This window comes from Panulirus ornatus, chromosome 3 (assembly GCF_036320965.1).
Source record: "Panulirus ornatus isolate Po-2019 chromosome 3, ASM3632096v1, whole genome shotgun sequence".
Taxonomy (NCBI): Eukaryota; Metazoa; Arthropoda; class Malacostraca; order Decapoda; family Palinuridae; genus Panulirus; species Panulirus ornatus.
In genome coordinates, this window is record NC_092226.1 from 68,495,904 (window position 1) to 68,519,491 (window position 23,588).

The 23,588-nt window shown below is 41.4% G+C and overlaps 1 long non-coding RNA gene across 1 annotated transcript in view; it reads left to right on the top strand.

Moving 5' to 3' along the window:
• The first annotated feature begins 353 nt into the window (after positions 1-353).
• Positions 354-23,588, top strand: part of LOC139763170 (uncharacterized) — an 82,019-nt gene continuing 58,784 nt past the window's right edge. The window contains exons 1-2 of the long non-coding RNA XR_011716051.1: positions 354-629; positions 2,503-2,588. This is a non-coding gene — a long non-coding RNA (uncharacterized lncRNA). The remainder of the gene's footprint in view (positions 630-2,502; positions 2,589-23,588) is intronic.

Here is a 23,588-nt window from a genome sequence, read left to right on the forward strand (position 1 = left end):
AATGAATGATGGCTTGAATAATGGTGTTTGGAAATCGTTAAGGAAAGAATATGAGCTTCCAAATTTTGATAATGGTTCATTATGTGTGGCACTCTCTTCCCTTGGCTGTAGCACATCCTGTGGGAGGAACACTGCCTAGGAAAATTGAAACATACAACTTGATTCCTCTTGAAAGAGGCACATATTGTACAAGCGGTTTTTTAAGCTAGAAAATGATGGAAAACAGCCTCTACAAATTCCTTAGAAGGAAGCTTAAGGGAATACATAAGTACTGCTATTGACATGATATACTTAAAAGTGCTACACAGCTGATACGGACAATGGCAGACTACACAGAAACACACCTGCGAAGAAAATAATGATATATTTTCGCTGGTACATTAAGTGATGAATAGACAGCAATACATACATGATTACGTTATCGTTATATAAGTTGTATTTCACGATTGATGTCAAATCTCGCTGATTTCTGGGGAATCTAGCGGATTCTGGCCAAAAGATTTGGATTTTCAGCTGATTCAGCTACACTGGCGACCCGGGAAGGTTTGTATACAAAATGCAGGACGGGATCGGCAGCTCATCCTACCTTGGAAGTGATATTTGGACCCAGTTACCTCGTGAAATGCAATGTAAGATTAATAGTGAGAGACACAAGATTGTGCACATTAGTTCTAGATATGAAATGTGAGATAAGTAGTTGGGAACACGATGTTGTACATAGATTGAAGCTGGTGTGTTTGTTCCAGGTAGAGTAAGATGAAGGGGTTGCGCCAAGTGGATTGAGGTAATTGAGATATTAATAATGAGGTTGTATGTGGATACCATGTAGGAAGAGAACTCATAGTAAGAAATTGTATTTAATGTAAATGAGAGCATCGATGTCTAGGATTGTGACTAAAGGAGCTGTTTATTTTTAGGGCCAATTCTACTGTTTGACTCTGGATGATTTAGGGTGAAAGTATGTGAGGTTTATCTTATATAGTGTTGATGATTAAGGTACCAATGTCTAGATATGATTAGGATGTGCAGATAGATAATTGCCAGGAAACATGAAGAATGGCCCATCCACTCACACACACACACACACACACACACATATATATATATATATATATATATATATATATATATATATATATATATATATATATATATACACCCTTACATGCACATATACATACATATACATAACATATACACATGTGCATGTACTTGCTTGCCTTCATCCTTTCCTGGCGCTACCCCGCCCCACATGAAATAGCAGCACTACCCCATGCTTCGGCGAGATAGCGCCAAGAAAACAGACATAAAAAGGCTACATTCGTTCACACTCAGTCTCTAGCTGCCATGTGTAATGCACCGAGACCACAGCTCCCTATCCACATTCAGGCCCCAACAGTCCTTTCCATGGTTTACCCCGGACGTTTCACAAGAGTTAAGTTTGTACACACACATCTAACCCAACCAAACTTGATTTAACCAAAAACTAATCAACCTAACCGAATCTAGAAAAATATTGGGGTTGAAATTCTTCAAGTGATCCTGAATTACTTGGTATTTGACATGTTATTGGTAAAAGTTGTCCATTTCTGAAGCAATCTTCAGAAAAGTGCTCATTGCATACAATGTGTAATGAATTGATCTTTGGTTGAGAGAGCTGGAAAGAGTGTGATCAAGTGGTATGTACAAAGGAGAGAATGAGTGAGGTAAAGTTGACAAGGAGGATATGTATTTTGGAAGGGAGGGGACAAGGAGAAGAACTGGATTTGGTTGGAAGGATGGAATGAAAAAGATTTTGAGTGGTTGGGACCTGAACATGCAGGAGGATGAAGAGCATGTATGACATCGAGTGAATCGGAATGATGTGGTTTACAGGGGCTACTTGTCAGTGGACTGAACCAGGCATGTGAAGTGTGTGAGGAAAACCATGGAAAGGTGTGTGGGGCCTGGTTGTGAATAAGAAATGGGGGGCTAAGATTGGTGCATTACACATAACAGCTAGAGAAGAGATTTGAGTGAATGCAGCCTTCTTGATTTGTTCCTGACACTATATTGCTGGTGTTGGAAATGGCAGGCTAGTATGAAGTAAAGAAAAAATTTCTCTCTGTCTATATGACTGTCATCAATATATAGTCTGATGCAGTATATGTTGATTGAGATGAAGTATATATGTTATAGCATTATGATTGATTTTGCTTTATGCCACATGAGCAGCTATTTGAATGTGCTCTCCAGCCATCCTGAGGGTGGTGACGTAAAAGAGGATAGAGTGCACAAAGGTCCACAGATTGGATGCCACTGATTTGAATACAATATAGGGTACATAGTGAGAAGAGTGTTAACATAATTTTGGCAACATTAGGAATTATTTGGCAGTTTACATTGTAAGTGAAGTTCATTGCAGTTGAATAATGATGACTGGAATATGTTTAATGGATGAGTAATTTTATGTGAAGAAAAATATCCTCTCGTGGTATGCAGTTAATAAGCATTGTCTTTCAGATCATGAAAAGCAAGACACTTCATCTAGTGTCAGCTGTACATAGGATGATAAGCATAGCAATACTGCACAGCCACAAAATCCTCAGGTATTACATCTAAGTTTATTTTATATTTCATGACTCAAATAATGTTTTTAGAATTTGTTTGTAAAATACAGTATTTCAGTTTATGGTTACTGATACTATGCTAATTATTATTGTTGATGTTATAATTATCATTATTATTATTATATCCAACACATCCCTCCTCCGTATGATATGTGGTGTGAGGTGGTTTGAATGAGTAAGTAATGAAAGGGTAAGAAAGATGTGTGGAAATAAAAAGTGTGTGTTTGAGAGAGCAGAAGAGAGTGTGTTGAAATGATTTGGACATATGGAGAGAATGAGTGAGGAAAGGTTGACAGAGGCTATACGTGTCAGAGGTGGAGGGAACAAGGAGAAATGGGAGACCAAATTGGAGGTGGAAAGATGGAGTGAAAAAGATTTTGAGTGATCGGAGCCTGAACATGCAGGAGGATGAAAGGCGTGCAAGGCATAGAGTGAATTGGAGTGATGTGGTATACTGGGATCGACGTGCTCTCTCTTACCCTTACGTTACTCACTCGATCAAACCACCTCACACCACACATTGTCCTCAAACATCTCATTTCCAGCACATCCATCCTCCTGCGCACAACTCTATCCATAGCCCACGCCTCGCAACCATACAACATTGTTGGAACCACTATTCCTTCAAACATAGCCATTTTTGCTTTCCGAGATAATGTTCTCGACTTCCACACATTCTTCAAGGCCCCCAGGATTTTCGCCCCCTCCCCCACCCTATGATCCACTTCCGCTTCCATGGTTCCATCCGCTGCCAGATCCACTCCCAGATATCTAAAACACTTCACTTCCTCCAGTTTTTCTCCATTCAAACTCACCTCCCAATTGACTTGACCCTCAACCCTACTGTACCTAATAACCTTGCTCTTATTCACATTTACTCTTAACTTTCTTCTTCCAGACCTCTGTTCTTAATGCTACCTCGTTAACTTGGGGAAATGGCGAATATGTAGGTGAAAAGAAATATATATATATATATATATATATATATATATATATATATATATATTATTTTTATTATACTTTGTCGCTGTCTCCCGCGTTTGCGAGGTAGCGCAAGGAAACAGACGAAAGAAATGGCCCAACCCCCCCCATACACATGTATATACATACGTCCACACACGCAAATATACATACCTACACAGCTTTCCATGGTTTACCCCAGACGCTTCACATGCCTTGATTCAATCCACTGACAGCACGTCAACCCCGGTATACCACATCGCTCCAATTCACTCTATTCCTTGCCCTCCTTTCACCCTCCTGCATGTTCAGGCCCCGATCACACAAAATCTTTTTCACTCCATCTTTCCACCTCCAATTTGGTCTCCCACTTCTCGTTCCCTCCACCTCTGACATATATCCTCTTGGTCAATCTTTCCTCTGTCATTCTCTCCATGTGACCAAACCATTTCAAAACACCCTCTTCTGCTATCTCAACCACACTTTTTATTACCACACATCTCTCTTACCCTATTATTACTTACTCGATCAAACCACCTCACACCACATATTGTCCTCAAACATCTCATTTCCAGCACATCCACCCTCCTGCGCACAACTCTATCCATAGCCCACGCCTCGCAACCATACAACATTGTTGGAACCACTGTTCCTTCAAACATACCCATTTTTGCTTTCCGAGATAATGTTCTCAACTTCCACACATTTTTTAACGCTCCCAGAATTTTCGCCCCCTCCCTCACCCTATGATTTACTTCCACTTCCATGGTTCCATACGCTGCCAAATCCACTCCCAGATATCTAAAACACTTCACTTCCTCCAGTTTTTCTCCATTCAAACTTACCTTCCAGGTGACTTGACCCTCAACCCTACTGTACCTAATAACCTTGCTCTTATTCACATTTACTCTTAACTTTCTTCTTTCACACACTTTACCAAACTCAGTCACCAGCTTCTGCAGTTTCTCACATGAATCAGCCACCTGCAGTGTATCTTCAGTGAACAACAACTGACTCACTTCCCAAGCTCTCTCATCCCCAATAGACTGCATACTTGCCCCTCTTTCCAAAACTCTTGAATTCACCTCCCTAACAACCCCATCCATAGACAAATTAAACAACCATGCAGACATCACACACCCCTGCCGCAAACCTTCATTCACTGAGAACCAATCACTTTCTTCTCTTCCTACATGTACACATGCCTTACATCCTCGATAAAAACTTGGGTGGGTGACATTAAGGACTGTAAATAAGCAATTAATTATTACTCTTATAAAAGATTGTGAATATTTGTTTCATGTTTAATGGGTGTCTCTCAGCTTGGGGAAGCAGTATGAGGTAGTTTGTGATTATTTCATGTGTAGAATGTTTCATTTTCTTATATTTCAGTTTTGAAATGAAAATGTTTTTGGGCAAAAAAGTACCTGAAATATTACCTGGTCTTTTGGTATTTTCATAAGGGTTATAGGTTTGCCTGAAAACCTCAGTATTAGGATTATATATCATGCTTAATTGGAATCTGGGGTTGAGATATATGTTACGGGACATTAAGGCCTGTGAATAAGTAATTAATTGTTACTCTTTTGGAAAGATTCTGTGAATATTTGGTTCATATTTATTGGGTATCTGTTGGCTTGGGAAAGCATTATGAGGTATTTTCTGTGATTATTTAAGTATAAAATCATTTCATTACATCATATTTCAGTTTTAAGATAAAAACGTTTTTGGTATTTTTGTAAGGGTAATAGATTTTCTTGAAAATCTCAGGATGAGGACTATTTTTCATGCTGAATTCAAATCAGGGGTTTAAATGTATGTTGGGGACACTAATTGTTACTGTTATAGAAGGTTCTGTGATTATTTCGTTCATATTTACTAGGTATCTTTTAGGTTGGGGAAACTGTATGAGATATTTTCTGTGATTATTTCAAGGATTGAAGTGTTTCATTATATTTCAGTTTTAAAACAAAAAGGTTTTTGTGCTAAAAACCCTGAACTCTTACCTGCAGTTTTTGTTATTTCTGAAGGTAATAGATTTGCTTAAAAATCTCTTCATAAGGACAGTTTTTTATGTTGAAATGTATGTAAATAAGTAGTTAATGATTACTGTATTAGAAGATTGTATAATTATTCAATTCATATTTGTTGGGTATCTGTCAGCTATGGGAAGCATTATGAGAAATTTTTAGTGATCATTTCAGGTGTAGATGTGTTTCATTAAGTCATATGTAAGTCGGATTGCTTTCAACTCGAATCTGTCAAGTAAGCATACAGAGCTAGAACCACCCCAAATGTGAGAGCAGTACTCCATACAAGGACAAATCAGTCCCTTCTATAAACGAAGCATCTAAACAGGACGCCCAGTTTCTTAGATTTAGCTATTCCTGTAATGTGGGGGTTCCAAGAAAGAACCAACAAAGGAGAATTGTGAGGAGTTTTAGATAGAGATGGGCAAAAAATTGGGTTTTGTTGGCATTAAACTTGTCAAAATTTTGTCTACCCTACTGAGATATCCTCTCCTAGTCTTTGTATTTTGGGTATTTATTGGATATCTGTCTGCTTAGGGAAGCATTATGAGATATTTTCCCTGATTATTTTAAGTATAGAAGCCTTTTGTTGTGGTATATTTCAATTTTAAAACAAAGTTTTTTGGCCAAAAGTTATTATTATTATTACTTGATTGCCGTTTCCTGCATTAGCGAGGTAGTGCCAGGAAACAGATGAAGAAAGACCCATCCACTAATATGCATACGTATATACATACATGCACATACATGTCCATATGCATATAAAAAAAAAAATTTTGTTAGCTGAAACGGCACGGGCAGCTGAGGCCCTAAAAAAGGTATTTAGAGAAATAGTGATGGCATGTGCAAAAGATGCATTTGGCATCGGAAAGGTGCGAGGTGGGCAGATTAGAAAGGGTAGTGAGTGGTGGGATGAAGAAGTAAAGTTGTTAGTGAAAGAGAAAAGAGAAGTGAATGGATGATATTTACAAGGAAGGAGTGCGAATGACTGGGAGATGTATAAAAGACAGTGGCAGGAGGTCAAGAGTAAGATGCAAGGGTTGAAAAAGAGGGCAAACGAGAGTTGGGGCGAGAAAGTATCATTAGACTTTATATATACTATTGATTTTATTTATTATACTTTATTGCTGTTTCCCACGCAAGCACGTTAGTGCAAGGAAACAGACAAAAGAATGGCCCAACCCACCCACATACACATGTATATACATACATTCCCACACATGCACATATACATACCTATACATTTCAATGTATACATACATATACATACACAGACATATACATATATACACATATACATGTTCATACTTGCTTCCTTCATCCATTTCCGTCGCCACCCCACCACACATGAAATGGCATCCCCCTCCCCCTGTGCGCACACGAGGTAGTGCTAGGAAAAGACAACAAAGGCCACATTTGTTCACACTCAGTCTCTAGCTGTCATGTATAATGCACCGAAACCACAGCTCCCTTTCCACATTCAGGCCCCACAAAATTTTCCATGGTTTACCCCAGATGCTTCACATGCCCTGGTTTGATCCATTGACAGCACGTCGTCCCTGGTTTACCACATCATTCCATTTCACTCTATTCTTTCCATGCCTTTCACCCTCCTGTATGTTCAGGCCCTGATTACTCAAAATCTTTTTCACTCCTTCCTTCCACCTCCAATTTGGTCTCCCACTTCTCATTCTCTCCTCCTCTTACACATATATCCTCTTTATCAATCTTTCCTCACTCATTCTCCCCATGTGACCAAAACATTTCAGTACACCCTCTTCTGCTCTCTCTACCACACTCTTTTTATTACCACACATATCTCTTACCATTTTATTACTTACTCGGTCCAACCACCTCATACCACATATTGTCCTCAAACATTTCATTTCCAACATGTCCACCCTCTTCCACACAACTCTATCAGTAGCTCATGCCTCACAACCATAAAACATTGTTGGAACCGCCATTCCTTCAAACGTACCAATTTTTGCTCCGAGATAACGTTCTCTCCTTCCACACATTCTTCAATGCTCCCAGAACCTTCGCCCCCTCCCCCACCCTATGACTTACTTCTGCTTCCATGGTTCCATCTGCTGCTTAATCCACTCCCAGATATCTAAAACACTTCACTTTGCCCAGATTTTCTCCATTCAGACTTCCCTCCCAGTTAACTTTTTTCTCAACACTGCTGAACCTAATAACCTTGCTCTAATTCACATTTACTCTCAGCTTTCTTTTTTCACACACTTTACCACAGTCAGTCACCAAGTTCTGCAGTTTCTCACCCGAATCATGCACTAGTGCTGTATCGTCGGTGAACAACAACTGACTCACTCCCTAAGCCCTCTCATCCAGAACAGACTGCATACTTGCCCCTCTCTCCAAAACTCCCTAACAACCCCATCCATAAACAAATTAAACTACCATGGAGACATCACGCACCCCTGCCACAAACCGACATTCACTGGGAACCAGTCTTTTTCCTCTCTTCCTACTTGTACACATGCCTTACACCGTTGATAAAAACTTTTCACTGCTTCTAGCTACTTACCTCCCACACCATATATTCTTAATACCTTCCACAAAGCATCTCTGTCAACTCCATCGTATGCCTTCTCCAGATCCATAAATGCTACACACAAATTCATCTGTTTTTCAAGGTATTTCTCACATACATTCTTCAAAGCAAACTCCTGATCCTTTACCATTTCTGAAACCACACTGCTCTTCCCCAATCTGATGCTCTGTCCATGCCTTTACCCTCTCAATCAAAACTCTCCCATTTCCCAGGAATTGAGTACACCCTGGGGATAGGGGAGAAAGAATACTTCCCACGTATACCCTGCATGTCGTAGAAGGCGACTAAAAGGGGAGGGGGGCAGGGGGCTGGATATCCTCCCCTCTCGTTTTTTTTAATTTTCCAAAAGAAGGAACAGAGAAGGGGGCCAGGTGGTGATAATCCCTCAAAGGCTCAGTCCTCTGTTCTTAATGCTACCTCGCTAATGCGGGAAATGGCGAATAGTATGAAAGAAAAAGAAGAAAGATATGCATATATATACATTGAAATGTATAGGTATGTATATGTGTGTGTGTGTGGACATGTATGTATATACATGTGTATGTGGGTGGGTTGGGCCATTCTTTCATCTGTTTCCTTGCACTACCTCGCTAACGCAGGAGACAGTGAGAAAGTATGATTAAAAATATGTATATGTTAAAATGTATTGGTATATATATGTGCGTGTGTGGGCATTTATGTATATGCATGTGTATGTGGGTGGGTTGGGCCATTCTTTCATCTGTTTCCTTGTGCTACCTCGCTAAAGCGGGAGACAGCGACAGAGTATAATAAAAAACAAATAATATATATATTCATTTATTTATTTATTTTGCTTTGTCGCTGTCTCCCGCGTTAGTGAGGTAGCGCAAGGAAACAGATGAAAGAATGGTCCAACTCACCCACATACACATGTATATATACATATACGTCCACACACGGGAATATACATTCCTATACATCCTATATTATCTCAGAAAGCAAAAATGGGTATGTTTGAAGGAATAGTGGTTCCAACAATGTTGTATGGTTGCGAAGCGTGGGCTATGGATAGAGTTGTGCGCAGGAGGGTGGATGTGCTGGAAATGAGATGTTTGAGGACAGTATGTGGTGTGAGGTGCTTTGATCGAGTAAGTAATGTAAGGGTAAGAGAGATGTGTGGAATAAAAAGAGCGTGGTTGAGAGAGCAGAAGAGGGTGTTTTGAAATGGTTTGGGCACATGAAGAGAATGAGTGAGGAAAGATTGACCAAGAGGATATATGTGTCGGAGGTGGAGGGAATGAGGAGAAGTGGGAGACCAAATTGGAGGTGGAAAGATGGAGTGAAAAAGATTTTGTGTGATCGGGGCCTGAACATGCAGGAGGGTGAAAGGAGGGCAAAGAATAGAGTGAATTGGATCGATGTGGTATACCGGGGTTGACGTGCTGTCAGTGGATTGAATCAGGGCATGTGAAGCGTCTGGGGTAAACCATGGAAAGTTGTATGGGGCCTGGATGTGGAAAGGGAGCTGTGGTTTTGGGCATTATTGCGTGGCAGCTAGAGACTGAGTGTGAACGAATGGGGCCTTTGTTGTCTTTTCCTAGTGCTACCTCGCACACATGAGGGGGGAGGGGGATGGTATTCCATGTGTGGCGAGGTGGGAGTGAATGGGGGCAGACAGTGTGAATTGTGTGCATGGGTATATATGTATGTGTCTGTGTATGTGTATAAATGTGTACATTGAGATGTATAGGTATGTATATTTGCGTGTGTGGACGTGTGTGTGTGTATACATTGTGTATGGGTGTGGGTTGGGCCATTTCTTTCATCTGTTTCCTTGCGCTACCTCGCAAACGCGGGAGACAGTGACAAAGCAAAATAAATAAATAGATAAATAAATACATCTCAATGTACACATATATATACACACACAGACATATACATATATAGTTTAGTTTAGTTTATTGACAAAATAACATTTGAACATCTACATTATACATAACTGTATAAGGCACATACATAATAATATAGGTAAAACCGAAACACACCAAATATTTTGTCCAATTAATATACATTCAAGTGGGCCTATCAACAATTACATGATTATACCTCCCTAGTACTTCATGTACATATTTGCACAGTTCAGCCAAGAACACCTTTTCACTCAAGAGTGCACCTATACTAGCAAAGTTTAACATAGGGTATCCATGTCGGCAATCTTCTGATATGGAGCATGAAATTAGTTCATGGTTCTCTGTTTGTATGGACACATTATCACAGTAGCAAGTCCTGAGAGGAGCTGGTGAATGGTTCCATCTGCCTGTCTCTACTCTTAAGTTATGAGACATAAGTCTGATTTGTGTGAGAGACTCTCGATGATAATCTGGGATATAATTAGTTGTGAGATAAATATCATGAATATTCAAGGAAGAGTCCAGCTCTGTAACATAGGTATTTAACTTGGTTGCTGTTGGTGCTTTATTTTGTACATAGTCCCTAATCTTACCTATTGAATCTGAAGGCTGGTCATCCCATAAAACTCTTGTTAAATTTATATATCCAGGCGTATTAGTGAAAGAGAAGAGAGAGGCATTTGGACGATTTTTGCAGGGAAAAAATGCAATTGAGTGGGAGATGTATAAAAGAGACAGGAGGTCAAGAGAAAGGTGCAAGAGGTGAAAAAGAGGGCAAATGAGAGTTGGGGTGAGAGAGTATCATTAAATTTTAGGGAGAATAAAAAGATGTTCTGGAAGGAGGTAAATAAAGTGCATAAGACAAGGGAGCAAATGGGAACTTCAGTGAAGGGTGCAAATGGGGAGGTGATAACAAGTAGTGGTGATGTGAGAAGGAGATGGAGTGAGTATTTTGAAGGTTTGTTGAATGTGTTTGATGATAGAGTGGCAGATATAGGGTGTTTTTGTCGAGGTGGTGTGCAAAGTGAGAGGGTTAGGGAAAATGATTTGGTAAACAGAGAAGAAGTAGTAAAAGCTTTGCAGAAGATGAAAGCCGGTAAGGCAGCAGGTTTGGATGGTATTGCAGTGGAATTTATTAAAAAAGGGGGTGACTGTATTGTTGACTGGTTGGTAAGGTTATTTGATGTATGTATGACTCATGGTGAGGTGCCTGAGGATTGGCGGAGTGCGTGCATAGTGCCATTATACAAAGGCAAAGGGGATAAGAGTGAGTGCTCAAATTACAGAGGTATAAGTTTGTTGAGTATTCCTGGTAAATTATATGGGAGGGTATTGATTGAGAGGGTGAAGGCATGTATAGAGCATCAGATTGGGGAAGAGCAGTGTGGTTTCAGAAGTGGTAGAGGATGTGTGGATCAGGTGTTTGCTTTGAAGAATGTATGTGAGAAATACTTAGAAAAGCAAATGGATTTGTATGTAGCATTTATAGATCTGGAGAAGGCATATGATAGAGTTGATAGAGATGCTCTGTGGAAGGTATTAAGAATATATGGTGTAGGAGGCAAGTTGTTAGAAGCAGTGAAAAGTTTGTATCGAGGATATAAGGCATGTGTACGTGTAGGAAGAGAGGAAAGTGATTGGTTCTCAGTGAATGTAGGTTTGCGGCAGGGGTGTGTGATGTCTCCATGGTTGTTTAATTTGTTTATGGATGGGGTTGTTAGGGAGGTGAATGCAAGAGTTTTGGAAAGAGGGGCAAGTATGAAGTCTGTTGGGGATGAGAGAGCTTGGGAAGTGAGTCAGTTGTTGTTCGCTGATGATACAGCGCTGGTGGCTGATTCATGTGAGAAACTGCAGAAGCTGGTGACTGAGTTTGGTAAAGTGTGTGAAAGAAGAAAGTTAAGAGTAAATGTGAATAAGAGCAAGGTTGTTAGGCACAGTAGGGTTGAGGGTCAAGTCAATTGGGAGGTAAGTTTGAATGGAGAAAAACTGGAGGAAGTAAAATGTTTTAGATATCTGGAAGTGGATCTGGCAGCGGATGGAACCATGGAAGCGGAAGTGGATCATAGGGTGGGTGAGGGGGCGAAAATTCTGGGATCCTTGAAGAATGTGTGGAAGTCGAGAACATTATCTCGGAAAGCAAAAATGGGTATGTTTGAAGGAATAGTGGTTCCAACAATGTTGTATGGTTGCGAGGCGTGGGCTATGGATAGAGTTGTGCGCAGGAGGATGGATGTGCTGGAAATGAGATGTTTGAGGACAATGTGTGGTGTGAGGTGGTTTGATCGAGTAAGTAATGTAAGGGTAAGAGAGATGTGTGGAAATGAAAAGAACGTGGTTGAGAGAGCAGAAGAGGGTGTTTTGAAATGGTTTGGGCACATGGAGAGAATGAGTGAGGAAAGGTTGACCAAGAGGATATATGTGTCGGAGCTGGAGGGAACGAGGAGAAGTGGGAGACCAAATTGGAGATGGAAAGATGGAGTGAAAAAGATTTTGTGTGATCAGGGCCTGAACATGCAGGAGGGTGAAAGGAGGGCAAGGAATAGAGTGAATTGGATCGATGTGGTATACCGGGGTTGACGTGCTGTCAGTGGATTGAATCAGGGCATGTGAAGCGTCTGGGGTAAACCATGGAAAGCTGTGTAGGTATGTATATTTTGCGTGTGTGGACGTATGTATATACATGTGTATGGGGGTGGGTTGGGCCATTTCTTCGTCTGTTTCCTTGCGCTACCTCGCAAACGCGGGAGACAGCGACAAAGAAAAAAAAAATATGGTTCCTACATAGGTCAAAAACAAAAGGTAAATGGTTCTTAATTAATCATTTCTTTCACTATTTGACATTAGGAATGCTCTTTTCTTCTTCTCTAAAATATAATCAAAAGGTGGTATACCTGTTTCTGCCAAACAGATTTACACTGGTATTCCTCCTTACCCCTAGCAGGCACTTAATTGATTTATTATATTGCTTCTCTATGCTTTTTACATTATTTGTAAGCCATGATTCTGAGCTATATGAAAGTGACGACATGACAGCTGCATCAAAAACTTTTTTTTTTACGAATGTATGGGATTCGTGAATTGGCTGCACAAAATATGGAAAACTTGTTAACAATAGCTTCACTCTGTACTTCATGCTTAGCCATCACATCCTTCATCTTTCCCGAGTCTGTAAACCACATGTACATAATTCATACTGTCTGCCTTTATTTATTCCCATCGCCACCTTGCCACACATGGAATAACAACCCTCTCCCCCCCTCATGTGTGTGAGGTACGCTAGGAAAAGACAACAAAGGCCTCATTCGTTCACACTCAGTCTCTAGCTGTCATGTAATAATGCACCGAAACCAAAGCTCCCTTTCCACATCCAGGCCCCACAGAACTTTCCATGGTTTACCCCAGATACTTCACATGACCTGGTTCAATCCATTGACAGCATGTCGGTCCCGGTATACCACATCGTTCCAATTCACTCTATTCCTTGCACGCCTTTCACCCTCCTGCATGTTCAGGCCCCAATCACTCAAAATCTTTTTCACTCCGTCCTTCCACCTCCAATTTGGTCTCCCACTTCTCCTCGTTCCCTCCACCTCTGATATGTATATCCTCTTTGTCAATCTTTCCTCTGTCATTCTCTCCATGTGTCCAAACCATTTCAAAACACCCTCTTCTGCTTTCTCAACCACACACTTTTTATTACCACACATTTCTCTCACCCTTACAGTACTTACTTGATCAAACCACCTCAAACCACATATTGTCCTCAAACATCTCATTTCCAGCACATCCACCCTCCTGCGCACAACTATCAATAGCCCACGCCTCGCAACCATACAACATTGTTGGAACCACTATTCCTTCAAACATAGCCATTTTTGCTTTCCAAGATAATGCTCTTGACTTCCACACACTCTTCAACGCTCCCAGAATTTTCGCCCCCTCACCCACCCTATGATTCACTTTCGCTTCCATGGTTCCATCCGCTGTCAGATCCACTCCCAGATATCGAAAACACTTCACTTCCTCCAGTTTTTCTCCACTCAAACTTACCTCCCAATTGACTTGACCCTCAACCACGCCTCGCAACCATACAACATTGTTGGAACCACTATTCCTTCAAACATACCCATTTTTGCTTTCCGAGATAATGTTCTCGACTTCCACACACTCTTCAACGCTCCCAGAATTTTCGCCCCCTCCTCCACCCTATGATTCACTTCCGCTTCCTTTCTTCCATCCGCTGTCAGATCCACTCCCAGATATCAAAAACACTTCACTTCCTCTAGTTTTTCTCCACTCAAACTTACCTCCCAATTGACTTGACCCTCAACCCTACTGTACCTAATAACCTTGCTCTTATTCACATTTACTCTTAACTTTCTTCTTTCACACACTTTACCAAACTCAGTCACCAGCTTCTGCAGTTTCTCACATGAATCAGCCACCAGCGCTGTATCATCAGCGAACAACAACTGACTCACTTCCCAAGCTCTCTCATCCCCAACAGACTTCGTACTTGCCCCTCTTTCCAAAACTCTTGCATTCACCCCCCTAACAACCCCATCCATAAACAAATTAAACAACCATGGAGACATCTCACACCCCTGCCGCAAGCCTACATTCACTGAGAACCAATCACTTTCCTCTCTTCCTACACATACACCTGCCTTACATCCTCGATAGAAACTTTTCACTGCTTCTAACAACTTGCCTCCCACACCATATATTCTTAATACCTTCCACAGAGCATCTCTATGAACTCTATCTTATGCCTTCTCCAGATCCATAAATGCTACATACTAATCCATTTGCTTTTCTAAGTATTTCTCACATACATTCTTCAAAGCAAACACCTGATCCACACATCCTCTACCACTTCTGAAACCACACTGCTCTTCCCCAATCTGATGCTCTGTACATGCCTTCACCCTCTCAGTCAATACCCTCCCATATAATTTACCAGGAATACTCAACAAACTTATACCTCTGTAATCTGAGCACTCACCTTTGTCCCCTTTGCCATTGTACAATGGCACTGTGCAAGCATTCCACCAATCCTCAGGCACCTCACCATGAGTCATACATACATTAAATAACCTTACCAACCAGTCAACAATACAGTCACCCCCTTTTTTAATAAATTCCACTGCAATACCATCCAACCCCACCGCCTTGCTGGCTTTCATCTTCTGCAAAGCTTTTACTACCTCTTCTCTGTTTACCAAATCATTTTCCCTAACCCTCTCACTTTGCACACCACCTCGACCAAAACACCCTATATCTGCCACTCTATAATCAAACACATTTAACAAACCTTCAAAATACTCACTCCATCTCCTTCTCACATCACCACTACTTGTTATCACCTCCCCATTAGCCCCCTTCACTGAAGTTCCCATTTGTTCCCTTGTCTTATGCATTTTATTTACCTCCTTCCAAAACATCTTTTTGTTCTCCCCAAAATTCAATGATACTCTCATTCCAACTCTCATTTGCCCTCTTTTTCACCTCTTGCTCCTTTCTCTTGACCTCCTGCCTCTTTCTTTTATACATCTCCCACTCATTTGCATTATTTCCCTGCAAAAATAGTCCAAATGCCTCTCTCTTCTCTTTCACTAATAATCTTACTTCTTCATCCCACCACTCACTACCCTTTCTAATCAACCCACCTCCCACGCTTCTCATGCCACAAGCATCTTTTGCGCAAGCCATCACTGCTTCCCTAAATACATCCCATTCCTCCCCCACTCCCCTTACCTCCTTTGTTCTCACCTTTTTCCATTCTGTACTCAGTCTCTCCTGGTACTTCCTCACACAAGTCTCCTTCCCAAGCTCACTTACTCTCACCACTCTTTTCACCCCAACATTCTCCCTTCTTTTCTGAAAACCTCTACAAATCTTTACCTTCGCCTCCACAAGATAATGATCAGACATCCCTCCAGTTGCACCTCTCAGCACATTAACATCCAAAAGTCTCTCTTTTGCACGCCTATCAATTAACACATAATCCAATAACACTCTCTGGCCATCTCTCCTACTTACATACGTATATTTATGTATATCTCTCTTTTTAAACCAAGTATTCCCAATCACCAGTTCTTTTTCAGCACATAAATCTGCAAGCTCTTTACCATTTCCATTTACAACACTGAACACCCCATGTATACCAATTATCCCCTCAACTGCCACATTACTCACCTTTGCATTCAAATCACCCATCAGTATAACCCGGTCTCGTGCATCAAAACTACTAACACACTCATTCAGCTGCTGCCAAAACACTTGCCTCTCATGATCTTTCTTCTCATGCCCAGGTGCATATGCACCAATGATCACCCATCTCTCTCCATCAACTTTCAGTTTTACCCATATCAATCTAGAGTTTACTTTCTTACACTCTATCACATTCTCCCACACATATATATATATATTTATTTATTTATATTTATTTTGCTTTGTCGCTGTCTCCCGCGTTTGCGAGGTAGCGCAAGGAAACAGATGAAAGAAATGGCCCAACCCACCCCCATACACATGTATATACATACACGTCCACACACGCAAATATACATACCCATACATCTCAATTTACACATATATATATACACACAGACACATACATATATACACATGCACACAATTCACACTGTCTGCCTTTATTCATTCCCATCGCCACCTCGCCACACATGAAATAACATCCCCCTCCCCCCTCATGTGTGCGAGGTAGCGCTAGGAAAGAGGCAGGAGGTCAAGAGAAAGGTGCAAGAGGTGAAAAAGAGGGCAAATGAGAGTAGGGGTGAGAGAGTATCATCAAATTTTAGGGAGAATAAAAAGATACCTTAGAGGGAGGTAGATGCTCTGTGGAAGGTATTAAGATTATATGGTGTGAGAGGCAAGTTGTTAGAAGCAGTGTAAAGTTTCTATCGAGGATGTAAGGCATGTGTACGTGTAGGAAGAGAGAAAAGTGATTGGTTCTCAGTGAATGTAGGTTTACAGCAGGGGTGTGTGATGTCACCATGGTTGTTTAATTTGTTTATGGTTGGGGTTGTTAGGGAGGTGAATGCAAGAGTTTTGGAAAGAGGGGCAAGTATGCAGTCTGTTGTGGATGAGAGAGCTTGGCAAGTGAGTCAGTTGTTGTTCGCTGATGATACAGCGCTGGTGGCTGATTCATGTGAGAAACTGCAGAAGCTGGTGACTGAGTTTGGTAAAGTGTGTGAAAAAAGAAAGTTAAGAGTAAATGTGAATAAGAGCAAGGTTATTAGGTACAGTAGGGTTGAGGGTCAAGTCAATTGGGAGGTAGGTTTGAATGGAGAAAAACTGGAGGAAGTAAAGTGTCTTAGATATCTGGAAGTGGATGTGGCAGCGGATGGAACCATGGAAGCGGAAGTAAATCATAGGATGGGGGAGGGGCGAAAATCCTGGGAGCCTTGAAGAATGTGTGGAAGTCGAGAACATTATCTCGGAAAGCAAAAATGGGTATGGTTGAAGGAATAGTGGTTCCAACAATGTTGTATGGTTGTGAGGCGTGGGCTATGGATAGAGTTGTGCACAGGAGGGTGGATGTGCTGGAAATGAGATGTTTGAGGACAATATGTGGTGTGAGGTGGTTTGATCGAGTAAGTAATGTAAGGGTAAGTGAGATGTGTGGAAATAAAAAGAATGTGGTTGAGAGAGCAGAAGAGGGTGTTTTGAAATGGTTTGTTCACATGGAGAGAATGAATGAGGAAAGATTGACCAAGAGGATGTATGTGTCAGAGGTGGAGGGAACGAGGAGAAGTGGGAGACCAAATTGGAGGTGGAAAGATGGAGTGAAAAAGATTTTGAATGATCGGGGCCTGAACATGCAGGAGGGTGAAAGGCAGGCAAGGAATAGAGTGAATTAGAATGATGTGGTATATCGGGGTCGATGTGCTGTCAATGGATTGAACCAGGGCATGTGAAGCGTCTGGGGTAAACCATGGAAAGTTGTGTGGGGCCTGGATGTGGAAAGGGAGCTGTGTTTTCGGTGCATTATTACATGACAGCTAGAGACTGAGTGTGAATGAATGTGGCCTTTGTTGTCTTTTCTTAGCGCTACCTCACACACATGAGAGGGGAGGGGGTTGTTATTCCATGTGTGGTGAGGTGGCGATGGGAATAATAAAGGCAGACTATGAATTATGTACATGTGTATATATGTATATGTCTGTGTGTGTATATATATGTATACATTGAGATGTATAGGTATGTATATTTGCGTGTGTGGACGTGTATGTATATATATGTGTATGTGGGTGGGTTGGGCCATTCTTGCGTCTGTTTCCTTGGGCTACCTCGCTAATGCAGGACACAGCGACAAAGCAAAATAAATAAATATAAGTAGTATTTATTTATTTATATTCATTTTGCTTTGTCGCTGTCTCCCACATTAGCGAGGTAGCACAAGGAAACAGACGAAAGAATGGCCCAACCCACCCACATACATATGTATATACATACACGTCCACACACGCAAATATACATACCTATACATCTCAACGTATACATATATATACTCACACACAGACATATACATATATACACATGTACATAATTCATACTGTCTGCCTTTATTCATTTCCATCGCCACCTCGCCACACATGAAATAACAACCCCCATCCTCATGTGTGTGAGGTAGCGCTAGGAAAATACAACAAAGGCCCTATTTGTTCACACTAAGTCTCTAGCAGTCATGTAATAATGCACCGAAACAACACCTCCCTTTCCACATCCAGGCTCCACAGAATTTTCCATGGTTTACCCCAGACGCTTCGCATGCCCTGGTTCAATCCATTGACAGCACGTCGACCCCGGTATACCACATCGTTCCAATTCACTCTATTCCTTGCACGCCTTTCACCCTCCTGCATGTTCAGGCCCCGATCACTCAAAATCTTTTTCACTCCATCTTTCCACCTCCAATTTGGTCTCCCACTTCTCGTTCCCTCCACCTCTGACACATATATCCTCTTTGTCAATCTTTCCTCACTCATTCTCTCCATGTGACCAAACCATTTCAAAACACCCTCTCCTGCTCTCTCAACCACACTCTTTTTATTACCACACATCACTCTTACCCTACTTACTCGATCAAACCACCTCACACCACATATTGTCCTCAAACGTCTCATTTCCAGCACATCCACCCTGCTGCACACAACTGTATCCATAGCCCACGCCTCGCAACCATACAACATTGTTGGAACCACTATTCCTTCAAACATACCCGTTTTTGGTTTCGAGATAATGTTCTCGACTTCCACACATTCTTCAAGGCTCCCAGAATTTTCGCCCCCTCCTCCATCCTATGATTCACTTCCACTTCCATGGTTCCATCCGCTGCCAAATCCACTCCTAGATATCTACAACACTTCACTTCCTCCAGTTTTTCTCCATTCAAACTTACCTCCCAATTGATTTGACCCTCAACCCTACTGTACCTAATAACCTTGCTCTTATTCACATTTACTCTCAACTTTCTTCTTTCACACACTTTACCAAACTCAGTCACCAGCTTCTGCAGTTTCTTACATGAATCAGCCACCAGTGTTGTATCGTCAGCAAACAACTGACTCACTTCCCAAGCTCTCTCATCCCCAACAGACTGCATACTTGCCCCTCTTTCCGAAACTCTTGCATTCACCTCCCTAACAACCCCATCCATAAACAAATTAAACAACCATGGAGACATCACACACCCCTGCCGCAAACCTACATTCACTGAGAACCAACCACTTTCCTCTCTTCCTACACATACACATGCCTTACATCCTCAATAAAAACTTTTCACTGCTTCTAACAATTTGCCTCCCATACCATATATTCTTAATACCTTCCAAAGAGCATCTCTATCAACTCTGTCATATGCCTTCCCCAGATCCAGATCCATAAGGCATATGATAGAGTTGATATATACATGTGTATGTGGGTGGCTTGGGCCATTCGTTCGTCTGTTTCCTTGCGCTACCTCGCTAACACAGGAGACAGCGACAAAGGAAAACAAATAAATCTAAATATATATATATATATATATATATATATATATATATATATATATATATATATATATATATATATTTATTTATTTTATTTATTTTGCTTTGTCACTGTCTCCCGCGTTTGCGAGGTAGCGCAAGGAAACAGACGAAAGAAATGGCCCAACCCATCCCCATACACATGTATATACACACACGTCCACACATGCAAATATACATACCTATACATCTCAATGTACACATATATATACACACACAGACACACACATATATACCCATGCACACAATTTACACTGTCTGCCTTTATTCATTCCCATCGCCACCTCGCCACACATGGAATACCATCCCCCTCCCCCCTCATGTGTGCGGGGTAGCACTAGGAAAAGACAACAAAGGCCTCATTCGTTCACACTCAGACTCTAGCTGTCATGCAATAATGCCCGAAACCACAGCTCCCTTTCCACATCCAGGCCCCACACAGCTTTCCATGGTTTACCCCAGACGCTTCACATGCCCTGATTCAATCCATTGACAGCACGTCAACCCCGGTATACCACATCAATCCAATTCACTCTATTCCTTGCCCGCCTTTCACCCTCCTGCATGTTCGGGCCCCGATCACTCAAAATCTTTTTCACTCCATCTTTCCACCTCCAATTTGGTCTCCCACTTCTCCTCGTTCCCTCCACCTCCGACACATATATCCTCTTGGTCAATCTTTCCTCTCTCATTCTCTCCATGTGCCCAAACCATTTCAAAACACCCTCTTCTGCTCTCTCAACCACGCTCTTTTTATTTCCACACATCTCTCTTACCCTTACATTACTTACTCGATCAAACCACCTCACACCACACATTGTCCTCAAACATCTCATTTCCAGCACATCCACCCTCCTGCGCACAACTCTATCCATAGCCCACACCTCGCAACCATACAACATTGTTGGAACCACTATTCCTTCAAACATACCCATTTTTGCTTTCCGAGATAATGTTCTCGACTTCCACACATTCTTCAAGGCTCCCAGGATTTTCACCCCCTCCCCCACCCTATGATTCACTTCCGCTTCCATGGTTCCATCCGATGCCAGATCCACTCCCAGATATCTAAAACACTTTACTTCCTCCAGTTTTTCTCCATTCAAACTTACCTCCCAATTGACTTGACCCTCAACCCTACTGTACCTAATAACCTTGCTCTTATTCACATTTACTCTTAACTTTCTTCTTTCACACACTTTACCAAACTCAGTCACCGGCTTCTGCAGTTTCTCACACGAATCAGCCACCAGCGCTGTATCATCAGCGAACAACAACTGACTCACTTCCCAAGCTCTCTCATCCCCAATAGACTGCATACTTGCCCCTCTTTCCAAAACTCTTGCATTCACCTCCCTAACAACCCCACCCATAAACAAATCAAACAACCATGGAGACATCACACACCCCTTCCGCAAACCTACAGTCACTGAGAACCAATCACTTTCCTCTCTTCCTACACGTACACGTACATGTATATATATATATATATATTTTTTTTTTTTTTGCATTGTCGCTGTCTCCCACGTTTGCGAGGTAGCGCAAGGAAACAGATGAAAGAAATGGCCCAACCCACCCCCATACACGTCCACACACGCAAATATGCATACCTACACAGCTTTCCATGGTATACCCCAGACGCTTCACATGCCCTGATTCAATCCACTGACAGCACGTATATATATATATATATATATATATATATATATATATATATATATATATATATATATATATATATATATATATATTATCCCTGGGGATAGGGGATTAAGAGCACTTCCCACGTATTCCCTGCATGTCGTAGAAGGCGACTAAAAGGGGAGGGAGCGGGGGGCTGGAAATCCTCCCCTCGGTTTTTTTTTTAATTTTCCAAAAGAAGGAACAGAGAATTGGGCCAGGTGAGGGTATTCCCTCAAAGGCCCAGTCCTCTGTTCTTAACGCTATCTCGCTAATGCGGGAAATGGCGAATAGTTTAAAAAAAAAAAAATATATATATATATATATATATATATATATATATATATATATATATATATATATATATATATATATATATATATATATACAAATCCATTTGCTTTTCTAAGTATTTCTCACATACATTCTTCAAAGCAAACACCTGATCCACACATCCTCTACCACTTCTGAAACCACACTGCTCTTCCCCAATCTGATGCTCTGTACATGCCTTCACCCTCTCAATCAATACCCTCCCATATAATTTACCAGGAATACTCAACAAACTTATACCTCTGTAATTTGAGCACTCACTCTTATCCCCTTTGCCTTTGTACAATGGCACTATGCACGCATTCCGCCAATCCTCAGGCACCTCACCATGAGTCATACATACATTAAATAACCTTACCAACCAGTCAACAATACAGTCACCCCCTTTTTTAATAAATTCCACTGCAATACCATCCAAACCTGCTGCCTTGCCGGCTTTCATCTTCCGCAAAGCTTTCACTACCTCTTCTCTGTTTACCAAATCATTTTCCCTAACCCTCTCACTTTGCACACCACCTCGACCAAAACACCCTATATCTGCCACTCTATCATCAAACACATTCAACAAACCTTCAAAATACTCACTCCATCTCCTTCTCACATCACCACTACTTGTTATCACCTCCCCACTTGCGCCCTTCACCGAAGTTCCCATTTGCTCCCTTGTCTTACGCACTTTATTTACCTCCTTCCAGAACATCTTTTTATTCTCCCTAAAATTTAATGATACTCTCTCACCCCAACTCTCATTTGCCCTTTTTTTCACCTCTTGCACCTTTCTCTGACCTCCTGTCTCTTTCTTTTATACATCTCCCACTCAATTGCATTTTTTCCCTGCAAAAATCGTCCAAATGCCTCTCTCTTCTCTTTCACTAATACTCGTACTTCTTCATCCCACCACTCACTACCCTTTCTAATCAACCCACCTCCCACTCTTCTCATGCCACAAGCATCTTTTGCGCAATCCATCACTGATTCCCTAAATACATCCCATTCCTCCCCCACTCCCCTTACTTCCATTGTTCTCACCTTTTTCCATTCTGTACTCAGTCTCTCCTGGTACTTCCTCACACAGGTCTCCTTCTCAAGCTCACTTACTCTCACCACCCTCTTCACCCCAACATTCACTCTTCTTTTCTGAAAACCCATACAAATCTTCACCTTAGCCTCCACAAGATAATGATCAGACATCCCTCCAGTTGCACCTCTCAGCACATTAACATCCAAAAGTCTCTCTTTCGCACGCCTGTCAATTAACACGTAATCCAATAACGCTCTCTGGCCATCTCTCCTACTTACATAAGTATACTTATGTATATCTCGCTTTTTAAATCAGGTATTCCCAATCATCAGTCCTTTTTCAGCACATAAATCTACAAGCTCTTCACCATTTCCATTTACAACACTGAACACCCCATGTATACCAATTATTCCCTCAACTGCCACATTACTCACCTTTGCATTCAAATCACCCATCA